Raw genomic sequence first — 12,451 nt, 5'->3', positions numbered from 1 at the left:
TAACAGAGTAAATCAAACACTGGATTAAACATTTTCTGCATAACAGACCACAAAATGGGCATTCATTTTACCAATAGATCCTCTACATTAGAAACAAATAGAAATGCACACCAACGTAATTAAACTGCACATCCTGTGCCCTGATTACTGAATCTCCCTATATTTTGTTAAACTAGGTCTCATCAATTAGGATTACCAAAATGCATTCCAAAATGTATACTGAAAAACTGAATGGATTTTTTAAAAACATTTGGATTAAATACATTTTTCCCTATGTTTTATGAAGTAATTCCTACATATGTAATCCTACATATTGCAGAGGATTTATACAGATTTTTTAGCAATAGCAGTTCAGAAAGGCACACAAAGAGAATTTTAAGATCCCACTTTTAGCAGTTCTAAATACTTTTTCTGTGAGCAACTTTTCCAACTTTGATCTCAACCAAAACATCTCTCATAAAAACATGGTGGTTTTTGACTTTTATTTGGGATTTTCACGTGTCCATAGAACTACCCTTGTTACTTTAAAGTTTGTGTAGTTAATACCTAACTCTATCAAAATGCTTTTCAGAAGTCCAGTAATCTGAGCAAAATCTCATAAGGTCTGGAAGTGTTTTTATTTTCCCAGGTAGGAACACTGAAGTCCAAAAGAAAATTAGGAAGAATCAGCATTAGAATTATGGAGTTTTTAGTTATCTCAAGATCTGGTCTCCCACCATTTGACCAAATGCTTCTTCCTCCAAAAACAAACAGCAAATGCTATGATGAATTTTAATTTTCTTGAGTTATGTAGTCTCTTTATCCTGCAGTGATTTCACGTGTGAAATCTCATTATTCTTTCTGTTGTTCCCTCAATGGATACAGAATTTAATTCTCCTTGAGTACCAGTTTGAGTAAGGATCAGCAGCAGGATCGGGCCCATCAGCTGCTTGAACCATCCAGTGAATAATCTGATTTATCCCAGGGAAATGGCTCATTAGTTCAGGCAGCAGGGCAGTGTTGGTGTGGTTGGGGCTGCAGTTGTGTGTGGTTTTCCTCTGGAGTTTTGCAGTTCCACAACTGGCACCCACTCAGGCGTGCACACCCTGATTGTTCATTAACCACAGGAACAGCCTGGCCACAGCCAGGCGTGTTTGGGAAAAAAATATTGGTTTCCAAATTTATTCCAAACTGTCAGACAACTTTGATTCCAACTTCCTCTTGTTTACCATTATCTGAGTTTGTGTTCCTGTCACAGCTTGCAGTGGTCAGCCTCAGTCATGCCCATAGAACTTGTGTGACATTCGTGCCATTAGACCCTGTACTGCAAATCCTCAGTGGGATGCAGACACTCAGTTCCCATGGATGGTATGAATGTTCTTGTGATACAGGCCTTGGTAGATCAGTGACCTGAATATATTATAAAAACTCTGAATAATTAAACCCACATTCTCTACCTAAGGAGCACTGAAACTCATTTTGAAGTTGCCCTTTTGATTACTAAGATGTGTGTAAATTATGGGATTGCTTACAGAGACTGGAAAGAGAATTACATGTCACTTGACTTCTGTAACCATGCAGGGCAAAGAGTTTACTTTTCCAATCCTTAGTTAATGACAATCTGCAAAAATTCTGTAGGTCTCTCGTGGCAGTCAAAATTAATCTTGTACAAAATGAACACCAAGGAGAAAAAACCCAGGATCACAGTTTTGACAATGCTGCTCTCCCAGTGTAACTGGCAGAGAAAGAAAGTTCCACTACAGCTACATTAAGGATTACCTATAAATTTTATGGGTTTCCCAAAACTACAGGTATCCAGGAAGAAGGAGAAAGTCTTTGCAGCAGCCCAAGATTCAGGCTGGTTCAAAGTCCAGGATGCCACAAAACAGAGTTGAAATCTTTCTGTCCTGGCAGTTCCACTATTTGTCCATTCCAGCATCTAAAAGTCTTGGTCAGTTAGGATACTTCAGAAAGTGTCAGTCAGAAAAAAGAAACGGATTGGAAATATAAGAAATGGAAATATACTGCTGTATAGTTGTGTAAGTAAATGAAGATTCATTAGGATTATGATTTATTAAGATTTAAGGAGGATTCAGTAAAGATGGACAAGTGTGTCTAATGACATTCAGTTACTGCCTTACTTCATTTGCAATATTACTTGAAGCAGTTTTACTGCAGTGAGGTTTTCAGACTTGTGTTCTCTAGTTTAGGAAAACTGTACCTTTTCCAGCACATCTGGAGACTGTAACTTAGGTAAGAAATTAATCTCTTTTCTCTGGAAATATTCCCATTCTTTTATATATTGCATTTCTTTTATTCATTTCTTTTGACTTGTTGCCAGTTTATGAATACAGATCCTTCAGCCATTAGTGCATATTCCTACTTCATTACAGTCAGCACAAGTTTTACCATGCAAAGCTCAGCCTCACCCTCTTGGTCTTTTTAATTTCATAATTACACCTGAAGGTGAACTGTATATTGCCTTAAACAGGAGATAGAAGTAGTTATTTTATTTCACTTAATTTATATTTATATATATATTTATATATATGTATTTAAAAATGTGCCCATACAAATACTGAAAAAAATCAGGAATTAGTCTGGGAGGTGGATGATACAGAAAATGAAATAACATCAGCCAGCTACAGGTTGGAAGTTCTGCATTTCCTATTTGAGGAGAATGACAAGTGCAAGATCACTGAATAATTTTTAGACAGCAGCATTTAATTTTAGCAGCATTCTCCAGTCCTGAAAATCATAACTGGCACCTAACTGAAATGAAAAGAGAGGATAAAGCAAGACTTTAAGTTCTGAAACTGATAAAAGTCCCTTAGGAAAATACCCATAAATATTATCTTATAATTAAAAGGGTTTAAAGTAGTCCATAAAGTAAAGGAATTGATGTGTCTCATATGCAATATTTTTGCCCAGACTTCACCAGAGAAACCATAAACAAAAGATTATAAAGGCCTAGGCTGAAATGAATTCTTGCCAGCTGGGATTCTTGTGAAGACACACGTGTCACCAAGGACTCCAACACCAAACTGTAGCCAGGAGACAGCTGAAAGTTAGGAGTGAGTAACAGCCAGGGACTGACTTTCAGGTAAATCAGGCTATTGGTGATAATTGCTACAAATTAATACAACAACTACATTTGAAATTACAGAAGCAGGTGACTAAAAATGATAAAGCAAACACTGTTCCTGCTTTGATAAAATCTCTGTTGGAGGCTGAATTGCCTCAGTTCCAAGGCTGGGTCTGTCAGGGCTCCACTTGGAGCTCCGTGTGTGAGCAGAGATTTAGTTTGGGCTTTGCTGCTGCAGTGGTGGAAATTTAACATTATCTGAGGGTACACACAGCCAGGGAGGGGCTGCCAGACCCTCTTCCTCTGTTTCCTCTGGAAGGGCATGTATGAAACTATCTCAGCTGCAGCAGGGTGATTTGGGGACAAATTGAAGTTGTGAAAGGGCTGTGGCTAAAAAGAAAGTTATCAGCTTATAAACCAGGAGTATGTGTAATCACCTCTTTGATAAGTGAATTTACTACACTCATATACAGCAAAGGCCTCCTTATTGAGCATTTTTTCCCCAACATTACAGTTCAAGCAAGTTTTGTGTTAAAAACACTCTCTTTAGGAGTTTAAAGCCAGAGAGTAGCAGTAGTGGTGCACTGAAATCTTTAAGGCATTTGAAATGAGATTATACTCAGCTTGCTCACAGAAATGAGAAAAACTCTTGTTTTTCTTTCAGAAGCTGTGAACTGGTGCCAGACTGTATGTATGTGTGATGCTTTTGAGAATTCAGGATGGACACTCAGGATTTAACATCCATTTTTCATTAATCCAAACATAGTGCACTCCATTTAAATGCTGCCTTTTCTTCTGCAGAAAAGAAGACATCCCCATTGCACTTATTAAACTTTAATTAAACTATATGCCTAGGAAAAGAATGCTCCTACTGTAAACAATATATGGGACAGCTACATAGAAGTATTTAATGTTTTTATAAGATGTTTGCATTTTAATCTGTTTTCAGCGGCCAATATCTGCAACCTGAATTTCAACCCCATTTCTTTGATAACAGGGTTTTCTCCAGGCTGTGTGATCTTAGATTGATAATATATAAAATAATAAAAGGTCAAATCTTGTAGTCTGGATGACAATTTTAGGTTTGAATATAATAAATCATAATGCACCGTACTCATTAGAAAGTTGTTTATTTGTTTAGTCTCAGCATCATCTTTTTCAGGGTAAGATGCTGGCTTAGCAGATCCCAGATCCCTGCAGCACTCCCAGGACAGCTCTTCCATAAGGTAACTTTTCCTTCCATAAGGTAACTTCTCCAGGAGCACAGCAGTTATTCCTGGAACTCCAGCCACCTCTCTCAGGCGTTCTGCAGCACAGAATCTCTGAGGGAGCAAGGAGACTTTGGGCTGTTCTCTTTACTGCAGAGAGCAGAACTGCTGGGAGCACCACTGCCCTCCCCTTTTTGTACCTCCTTAGCGTCTAAGGAGCAGCACTTCCCTGTTTGATGGAGTAAATAAGGAATAGACTGTAGCTCCTCACACTGGGAATAATAATTCTATATAAACCCCCTCATTTTGGCCCTTCCATTAAGCCAGAAGAGACAGAATTTCCCCCCCACTTCAGAAGAATGCTGTGCTGTTGTCAATGTTGAGGCAGATTATTAGGAAGATTTGCAAGAATAACTACTTAAAATGGTCACATTCATTTTAAAGAAAAGAAATATAATTGCTATTTGCATAGAAGAAAATGGATGAATTTAAATTTTAGTTGATTATAATTATTGTCATCATAATCATCATCATTATCTTTGTATGTCTAAATGACTGATTCAAAGAAGAATTTTTAACACATTTCACATGTCAGTGCAATTCTTTTCTGTTTTGTGCTTTAGTGCTTGGGGTTTTTCATTTGCTTTCTTCAGTCTGAACTTTTCATGGAAGCTATTGTAATTTTCTTTCAAGGTGGAAAAATGTTTCAAAAGAAGTCAGATCTAGAACTACTACATACGTCCTTCTTTTTATAAAAAAAGATAATCAAATTGTACAGAAAAACAGGTACATAAATACTGTGGGATGGCACTTTGAACTGCTCCTAAGAAAGAGACTTTAAATAGTGAGGTGCTGCCTAAAGCTGCCCTTTAGAGCCAGACAAGGGATGTTAAACAGGGACAGTAGCACACAAATTAGTAGGTGAACTAATTGAAGTGGTAATGCATCCAGATGAGGGTACCATTCAAAAAGTCCATTAATGAACTGGGAATGTATGTAGACACTGAGCTCCTAAAGATTTTCAAAGTTCCTAATAATTGTTTGTATTTCAGCACTGTGGATACTGATCCAGCTGGGATTTAATTCTGTGTTGCCTGGTAATGTTGCTACATAAACTCTGTGTATTCAGCTAGTAAATCTATATTGTGTGGGTTTATCAGTATTGGCAGTTATGAACAGTTCAGATCCACAATATTTGTTGGTGAAAGCAGTTTCCTTTTTCCTGAGTTTATATCACATCAAACCAGAGATGAGCAATCAAGACTACAAAGGCTGTATACCGTGCATAGCAAAATAAAAGTTTCATAATTCCAATTTCCCTGATGACTTTGAAATGACTATGAAAAGCATTTTGCAACAGAGGGATCATCAGAGCTGGTGTGATAGCTGCAATTCCTGATACCTGGCATCTGTGAAAAACAAGGCTTGATCTTCCAGAACTTAACCTTTCATGTTACTTCATTTTCTTTTGTTCCTTTACTCTTCCATCAGGGCCAGCGAGCCAAGTGCTAAAATCCTGTTTCTTACCAGGGTTACTGTGACTTGTGGAAACAATTGCTCCCTGCAGCCTCACAGATGGCAGTTTCTGACAGCCTCTTTTCAGATGGCTTCCTGCACGGCCAGAATTCCCTAAATAGGAATTGGGAAGATGTATTCTATGGGAAACCTTTGTTCAATTAAATTATGGTGTCTTTCCTATTTTCTTGGAATGAACAGAAGCATGTTCATGCCACTACACAGAAAGATGCCTTAAAAAACACACTTGAGGCTGTAAAACCTCACAGGTGAGCTGCCTCTGCTCAAGAGGTGCACTGAGGAGAGCCTGTTGGGAGGATTTTCCTGAGTGGCTGCTCTTAGGCAGAGGAATTGTCAGAATTCACACTGACAATGGATGAGCTGCAGCACAGCCATGGAAAACCTCTGGCCAAAAGACAGACTTTAAATTTCCTCACTATGTCCAGGAATTGGAATTTTTAACGTGTATTTTGTATGGAAAAGGATTGCAGTGACAGATACTGGATTCAAGTAAGTTTCAATTAATGGAAAATATCAACAAACCCAGGATTCCTGGCTAATTTCATGCACTGAAGTGACCACAGTGTGTTCAATCAACAATTCATTATTAAAATAGCAAAGAAAATTAGTGTCTGAAGTCCTATCACTCTAAGCAAAACAATTTTTAAAAAATGTTCAGTTTTCTTTGATTCTATTGATCATATAAAACAGACCACCATCTAAAATAGAACACAGTTCAATTTTAAAAATTTAAATTATATTGTACATTTACATTTTAGGGAAAAATATTTACATTGCAAAGTATCTATTAAAATAGAACACTCAGTTCAATTTTTTGAATTTCAACTGTATGGTACATTTACATTTTAGGGAAAAAATATTTACATTGCAAAGTATCTGTTAAACCTTGCTTGATCCTATATTCATAGATCTTGTGGGAAAAAATAGGGAAGATCTTGTCATATTGAAAATCATAATGGAATCAAATTGTAAGACATCCCTTTAGAAAAATTTCTGAAGAAATACTTTTGGTTTACAGTGCTCCTCAATGCAAAACACTCTAAAATTCATAATACTAATGAAAGATATCAGTGATGGTTTCCCAGGGTACTAGCAAGTTTTAATATTATAAATTTGGGCAAGGAGAATTTTTAAAAACTCAAACTACAGGATGGTTATGCATTAAATAATTATGATCACAGGTGTTCCAGCCTGTACTTTCAATTCATGGCCTGATCATCCTCATGCCTCCACAAGTCACTGGTAATTCCATCAGAAAGTCAATGAAGTTACAGAATATAAAACCAGGTTTACATAAGATTACATTTTTTTTTGGGGTTATCAATATTTGTCACATCAACTTTGATGTGCAAGAAAGAGGAAAAAAGGGTAGATAAAGCCAACAATGTCTCCTGAAGATGAAGAGAGACACTTCTTTAATATGGCTTTATCCAAAATCTCAGAGAACATACCGGGACACAGACATTGGTCAAGTTAAAAACAAAAGCTGCTCTTAAATATTTGATTCTGATCTCACTCTGAGTTGCTTTGACTGAGATTCAGACAGACTCAATTCTACTGTGGATTCAGCCTCAGCAGCTCAGGCTTTGTGACAGGCTAAAATAGCAGAGTGAGTCCCCAGTGAGACCTTTCCCTCCACTTCCTATAAAGAAAAAGAACGATGGACTATCCTGGAGCTAATTTCATTAAATACGTTTATTTACAACAACAAAAAATAATTAGGTTCATTATATTTTCTTCAACCTCCACCAGAGCTATGAAAAGTGTGACCCAAGAGTTGGCAGAGTGGCAGGAAGGCCTCAGGATCAAGCTCCTTGGGGAGTTGAAAAATAGATGAGAATTCTGAAGGAGAGGCATTTGAAAGTTCTGTGTGAACTCAGGAGGTTGTGTAGATCTGGCCTGAAGTTCCCTGCACTTGTCTTCTGTTCTCTCCAGACTGTCCTCCTAATTGCCTGAACATCCCAGATCTCTTATTTAGGTGGGATTTTTATTCCTCTAAGGGCGTGTGAGGTAAAACATCCTGGACTTCGTCAGCTGCAAGCAACATCCCAAATGAAAGTATTTACCTATATTTTAATTTGCTTTCTAAGTGAAATTCAAACCTTCCCAGGCACATGGTTCAGGGATCAAAGGGTCAAAATGGCATTTACTACCTCAACCAGTTTGGACCAGTTCCATTGATTTTACTCAGAACTCCAGAGTGATTTCAGGAGGAACTGGCAGCACAGATTGATATTACTTTATGGATTTCAGAAGAAATGTAGTGTTTGAAAAGACAGTATCATAAAATTGATGTTCAATGCAAAATACCCATTGATCCCCTTTTGTGTCAATAAGATTTCTATAATTTGAAGATAGTAAGACACTGAAATGTCTAGTAGTAGCCAAGGTAAAAATACCACTCACTTCCATGGAAACAGAAGCAGGCCCACATTATGAATACGAAAATATTATCTGTGTAATGAAGTATTTAAATCTTTATTATTTCATTACTGGTTTAGATAGTAGAAAAATCAAAGTATCTATAGAATTTTAAAATATGGTAATTTCTTAATATTTACTCTTATGCTTATAAAAGATCTGGACTCCTGAATGATGTAAATCAATTATCCCTGTGTGTGTGAAATGCTGTAACAAGATCAATGAGACCTGAACACAAGGAGGCATCTTAGGATAACAGCTGCAGATGCACACATTGTGTGGTAAAACCCAAGCAAAGGAACTCACCCTGCTCACCCCGATGGTTCTCCCTCCCCCACAAAAAATCCCTGCCATTGCCCTGCCCAACTGTAAATGCATGAAAGGAAAACCAAATGAGAGGAGGTAGCAGTCAGGAGATCAGCACAGACAAAGTACAATAAATGGTCACTCTTAGAGGTAAAAGGAACGCTTTGCATTCAGCTTGGGAATTTATTTTAGATGGGACTTAATGGTCAGACTCGGCTTACAACCAAAAGCTGTACAGTTAATGGCTCTGTGGAAAACTGCAAGGATGGATTTCCACTCCCTAAAATACATATTGGTTTTAAAGATGAGCTCAAGATGATTACTTTCACAATATTAATAATTCTGCCAATTGGATTTCCACAATGTAGATTCAATAAAATACTGGAAATATTTAGTCAATAAATCAATTACACTTCCACTCAGTCTGGATAGCTATAAATTGTTTTCTCATTGATAAAATTCTGTTTATGAAAACCTATTTTCAAGGAAACGACTCATTAGGTTTTTTATTGGAAAATGCTTTGCAGTTAAAACAGAAATGAGAATTAATGGAAGGGCCACATACGCCTTATATGTATAAATAAAAAAAAAAATCCCAGAAACTTTTTTTTTGCTACTTGAAGTAGAATGCAACGTCCATTTTTAAAAATACCAAAAGAATGTAAAGAAAATTAAATACCTTCTTATCCCACTAGATGGTGGTGCCTTCAGATTAGGGCTGAGATGCTCAGACAGTCTGAGCAGGAAAACTTTTGCTTTCTTTAACTGACCTGCAAATGTGGAGAGATGAGGTTAATCTTGTTCCTCTGGGAACAGTAACAAGCATCTGGGTCTGATGACTTACTGAATATATTGAAGTACATGAGTCGTGTCCACAGAGCTTTGCTATGAAGTGTGTTTTAACTTCAATACACATCTAATAGTATTAAGTTTTCTTCCTGCAGAAGAAAAGCTGCAAACAATATTGAACCTTAAGGATAATGGTATCTCATGTAAAACAGCCTTGTTCTACTGAGGTCCTGGTCCTTTTGCTGACCTCTCTCCTCAGTCAAAATCCAGATTAACGTGGGGCATCATTAGCAACTTGTATTAACGGATTTCATTGGAACAAGCATAAAAGTACCACTCACATTTTTGCATGACAAATGTGCTGCTGGCTTTCAGAAAAGGTATTTACACATCTGTTAGACAGAAAGTGATAGTGCCAAACGTGGCAGGTCCCATCTCTCCAGTGATAACACAAGTGACATTTTGATGAATAGGAAAAGTGGATGGGACCTTGTTTGGGAGTGTGTTTGTGCTTCAGTTATCTCAGGCTCTGCAGTGAATGGTCACATCCTTCATGCCTCACATAGAGCTGGAGCTCAGGGCAGGTTCTGTGAACTGCAGAGCTTCTGTCAAGGGCTATGTCTGTCAGGGCTGGCCCAAGAGGAGCTCCCAAGTCACACTCAGTGCATGGAGGGAGCCTCAAGGTGCTGTCTCACCTGGGCTGGAGCAAGGCTGGAGCTCACAGAGTATGAAACGTGTGACCCTGCCAGTGAGCAGCACCAGTCCTGCCCACACAGGCTCTCCCAAACCAGCCAGAGCTCCCTGGCCAAGCCATGGGGACAAACTGCTGGGTGCACACACTTGGTACAGAGACCACCCACCCAAATCTGTGCAAAGTAGTCAGTGATCAGTCAGAAGCAATGTGTGATACTTGCACTGGAAAGAATAAAATAAGTCGGAACTGTTTTCATTTTGCTTAAATATCATGATGCCCAATGTCAGTATGAAAATTTTAAAATTAAAATTAGAAACTGCTTTGTGGACAAAGAACTCTAGTCAGGTCAGCTCTAATGTTAGGTTTTCCAATTTTCTTTTTAAAGATGGTGTGAGGTACAGAAAAGTTAAGGATGACCATGTGTGTCTTGGAAAAGACAGCATTAATCAAGAACCTCAGACTTCCTTTGTCTGTAACTGTTGTTGCTCAGTGGGTTTTACTCCTGTCACCCAAGTGGTCACCCCATCTGTAACACTGGAGTCATTTAGAAACCAGCCCTCCTTCTGGCACAGTTTACTTTGTGCTTATTTGCTGTATATTCCATTTATTCTGTTCCCCCTATTCTACTCCTCCACTTTTTGATTCTCATGTTTGCAATATCTCAATTTCCTGTTTCTGTTGCAGGTAACACAATGAACAGCAGCACAAAGCTGAGCTTTAATGTCACGTTAGTGTGACTTCAGGAAAGATTACAGACCCATAGTCCAGACACTGGCACTTAAAAACATCACAGCCAAAAAAGGCTTAATCTGAGACTTTTTAATGAGCACTTAGCTGGGAATTCCTTTGTATATATGGAGGACTGAGGCAGAAAAATGGATACAGAAATGGTTGTGGATGTCTGGATCTTCTGTAGAGCTTTAATTGTTTTGCATGTTAGAATCTTCCCAGCTGTATTAGAAAGAAGGGATCTGCTGTTACTTTCTCTAGAAAGGCAGGCAGGATTTTGTGAAATCCTAAAGAGGCAAAATTCACTCCAATCATTGTTACTTGCTGCCATTAAGGGTTGAAATGCAGCATTTGCCAAGAGTGCAAGTTCCTTCATTTGATCCCTTTGACTGTACCAGTATAACTGCCAATCAAAGGAAATACCTCTAATAACTCTTCCTTTTACTTAATAAGGAATCCCACATCTTTAAAACATTAGAAACAGATGTCACTGCATTACTTCACTGCTGATGTATGTAATAGAAATGACACACTAATTAATTTAATGCAGTATAAATGTACTGATTATTTATCATGGCTGACAATAAAATTATGAAAACATTCAATTACAATCAGTGGTAATTCATTATTTATTGATTCTGCGTTATGCACACATTAATACAATACATTTAATCACCTAAGAGAAGGGATCATTTTTCTATTGATACTTAGACATTTAGATTCATCAGTTTTATGTAAAACCCTTGATGTTGAGGTGGGAAGTTTTAATCCACAATTCCAAAAAAACCTCAGCTGAAATGTCAGAACTAAATTGAATACAAGTGTCAAGTACGAGTCTAGAAAAATGTGGGCACAAAGAATGACACACTAATTTCAGTCTCTTCTTTCTCTCACGTCAGTGGCCTACATTTGTTAATATAATTGTGGGTACTCTTTCTCAAGGAATCCAAGGCATTGAACACTAACCCAGCAGAAAGCTAACACTGTTTTTTCTTCCTTTTCAAGCTGTTACTCAGAAGTGGCACCATCAGGGCTTTGCATGCTCAGGATATAAGCTCAGAGCTCACCAGGGCAGGTTACCCGCTTTCCACTGGGCCCTGAGAAATTTCACTGTTAAGGATGAGGAGAAAGGTTTGTAACTTGGACTCCAGCTGGGTTGGAATTCAGAAAAAGAGGTGTTTCATTTCGTTATGATTAGGGTGCATTGCAAATGCAACTTTTGGTTATCTCTTGTCTTTCATTTTGGACACGCAGTTACCTCTGACCCTTGTAAGTCTATTTTCACATTTATTCCCTCCTACTTACTTTAGGGACAATCCAAGTTCTTTACTAAAAAGTAGCATTTTTTCCTGTAATCTACTCACATTGGACATTTCTCTATGAAGTCCATAGAAAAAAAAATTATATTAAAAAAAATCACATCGTGATATCTATGGAATTCCTATTTTTATTGTCCTCCCTCGTGTTTGGCTACAGGAAACTGAGATGAAGCACAAATAGGACTATTGAGCTTTCCAGTCTTCTTATTATTTTTAGTTCATTTTAGTTCATCCCCTACTGCTTCACTTAGCTGTCATTAATTTTCCTCAGTGTCCCCCCCTTGTCAGGTGTGTCACCCATCATTTTCTCCCTGGACCCCATGGAGAGCAGGAGCTGTGTTCCTGCCAGCTGGCAAAAAGAGATTTCCAGAATGCTCTTGACTGG

The sequence above is a fragment of the Geospiza fortis genome, unplaced genomic scaffold (genome assembly GCF_000277835.1).
Source record: "Geospiza fortis unplaced genomic scaffold, GeoFor_1.0 scaffold29, whole genome shotgun sequence".
In the NCBI taxonomy this organism is placed as follows: Eukaryota; Metazoa; Chordata; class Aves; order Passeriformes; family Thraupidae; genus Geospiza; species Geospiza fortis.
This window is presented reverse-complemented; position numbering follows the sequence as displayed.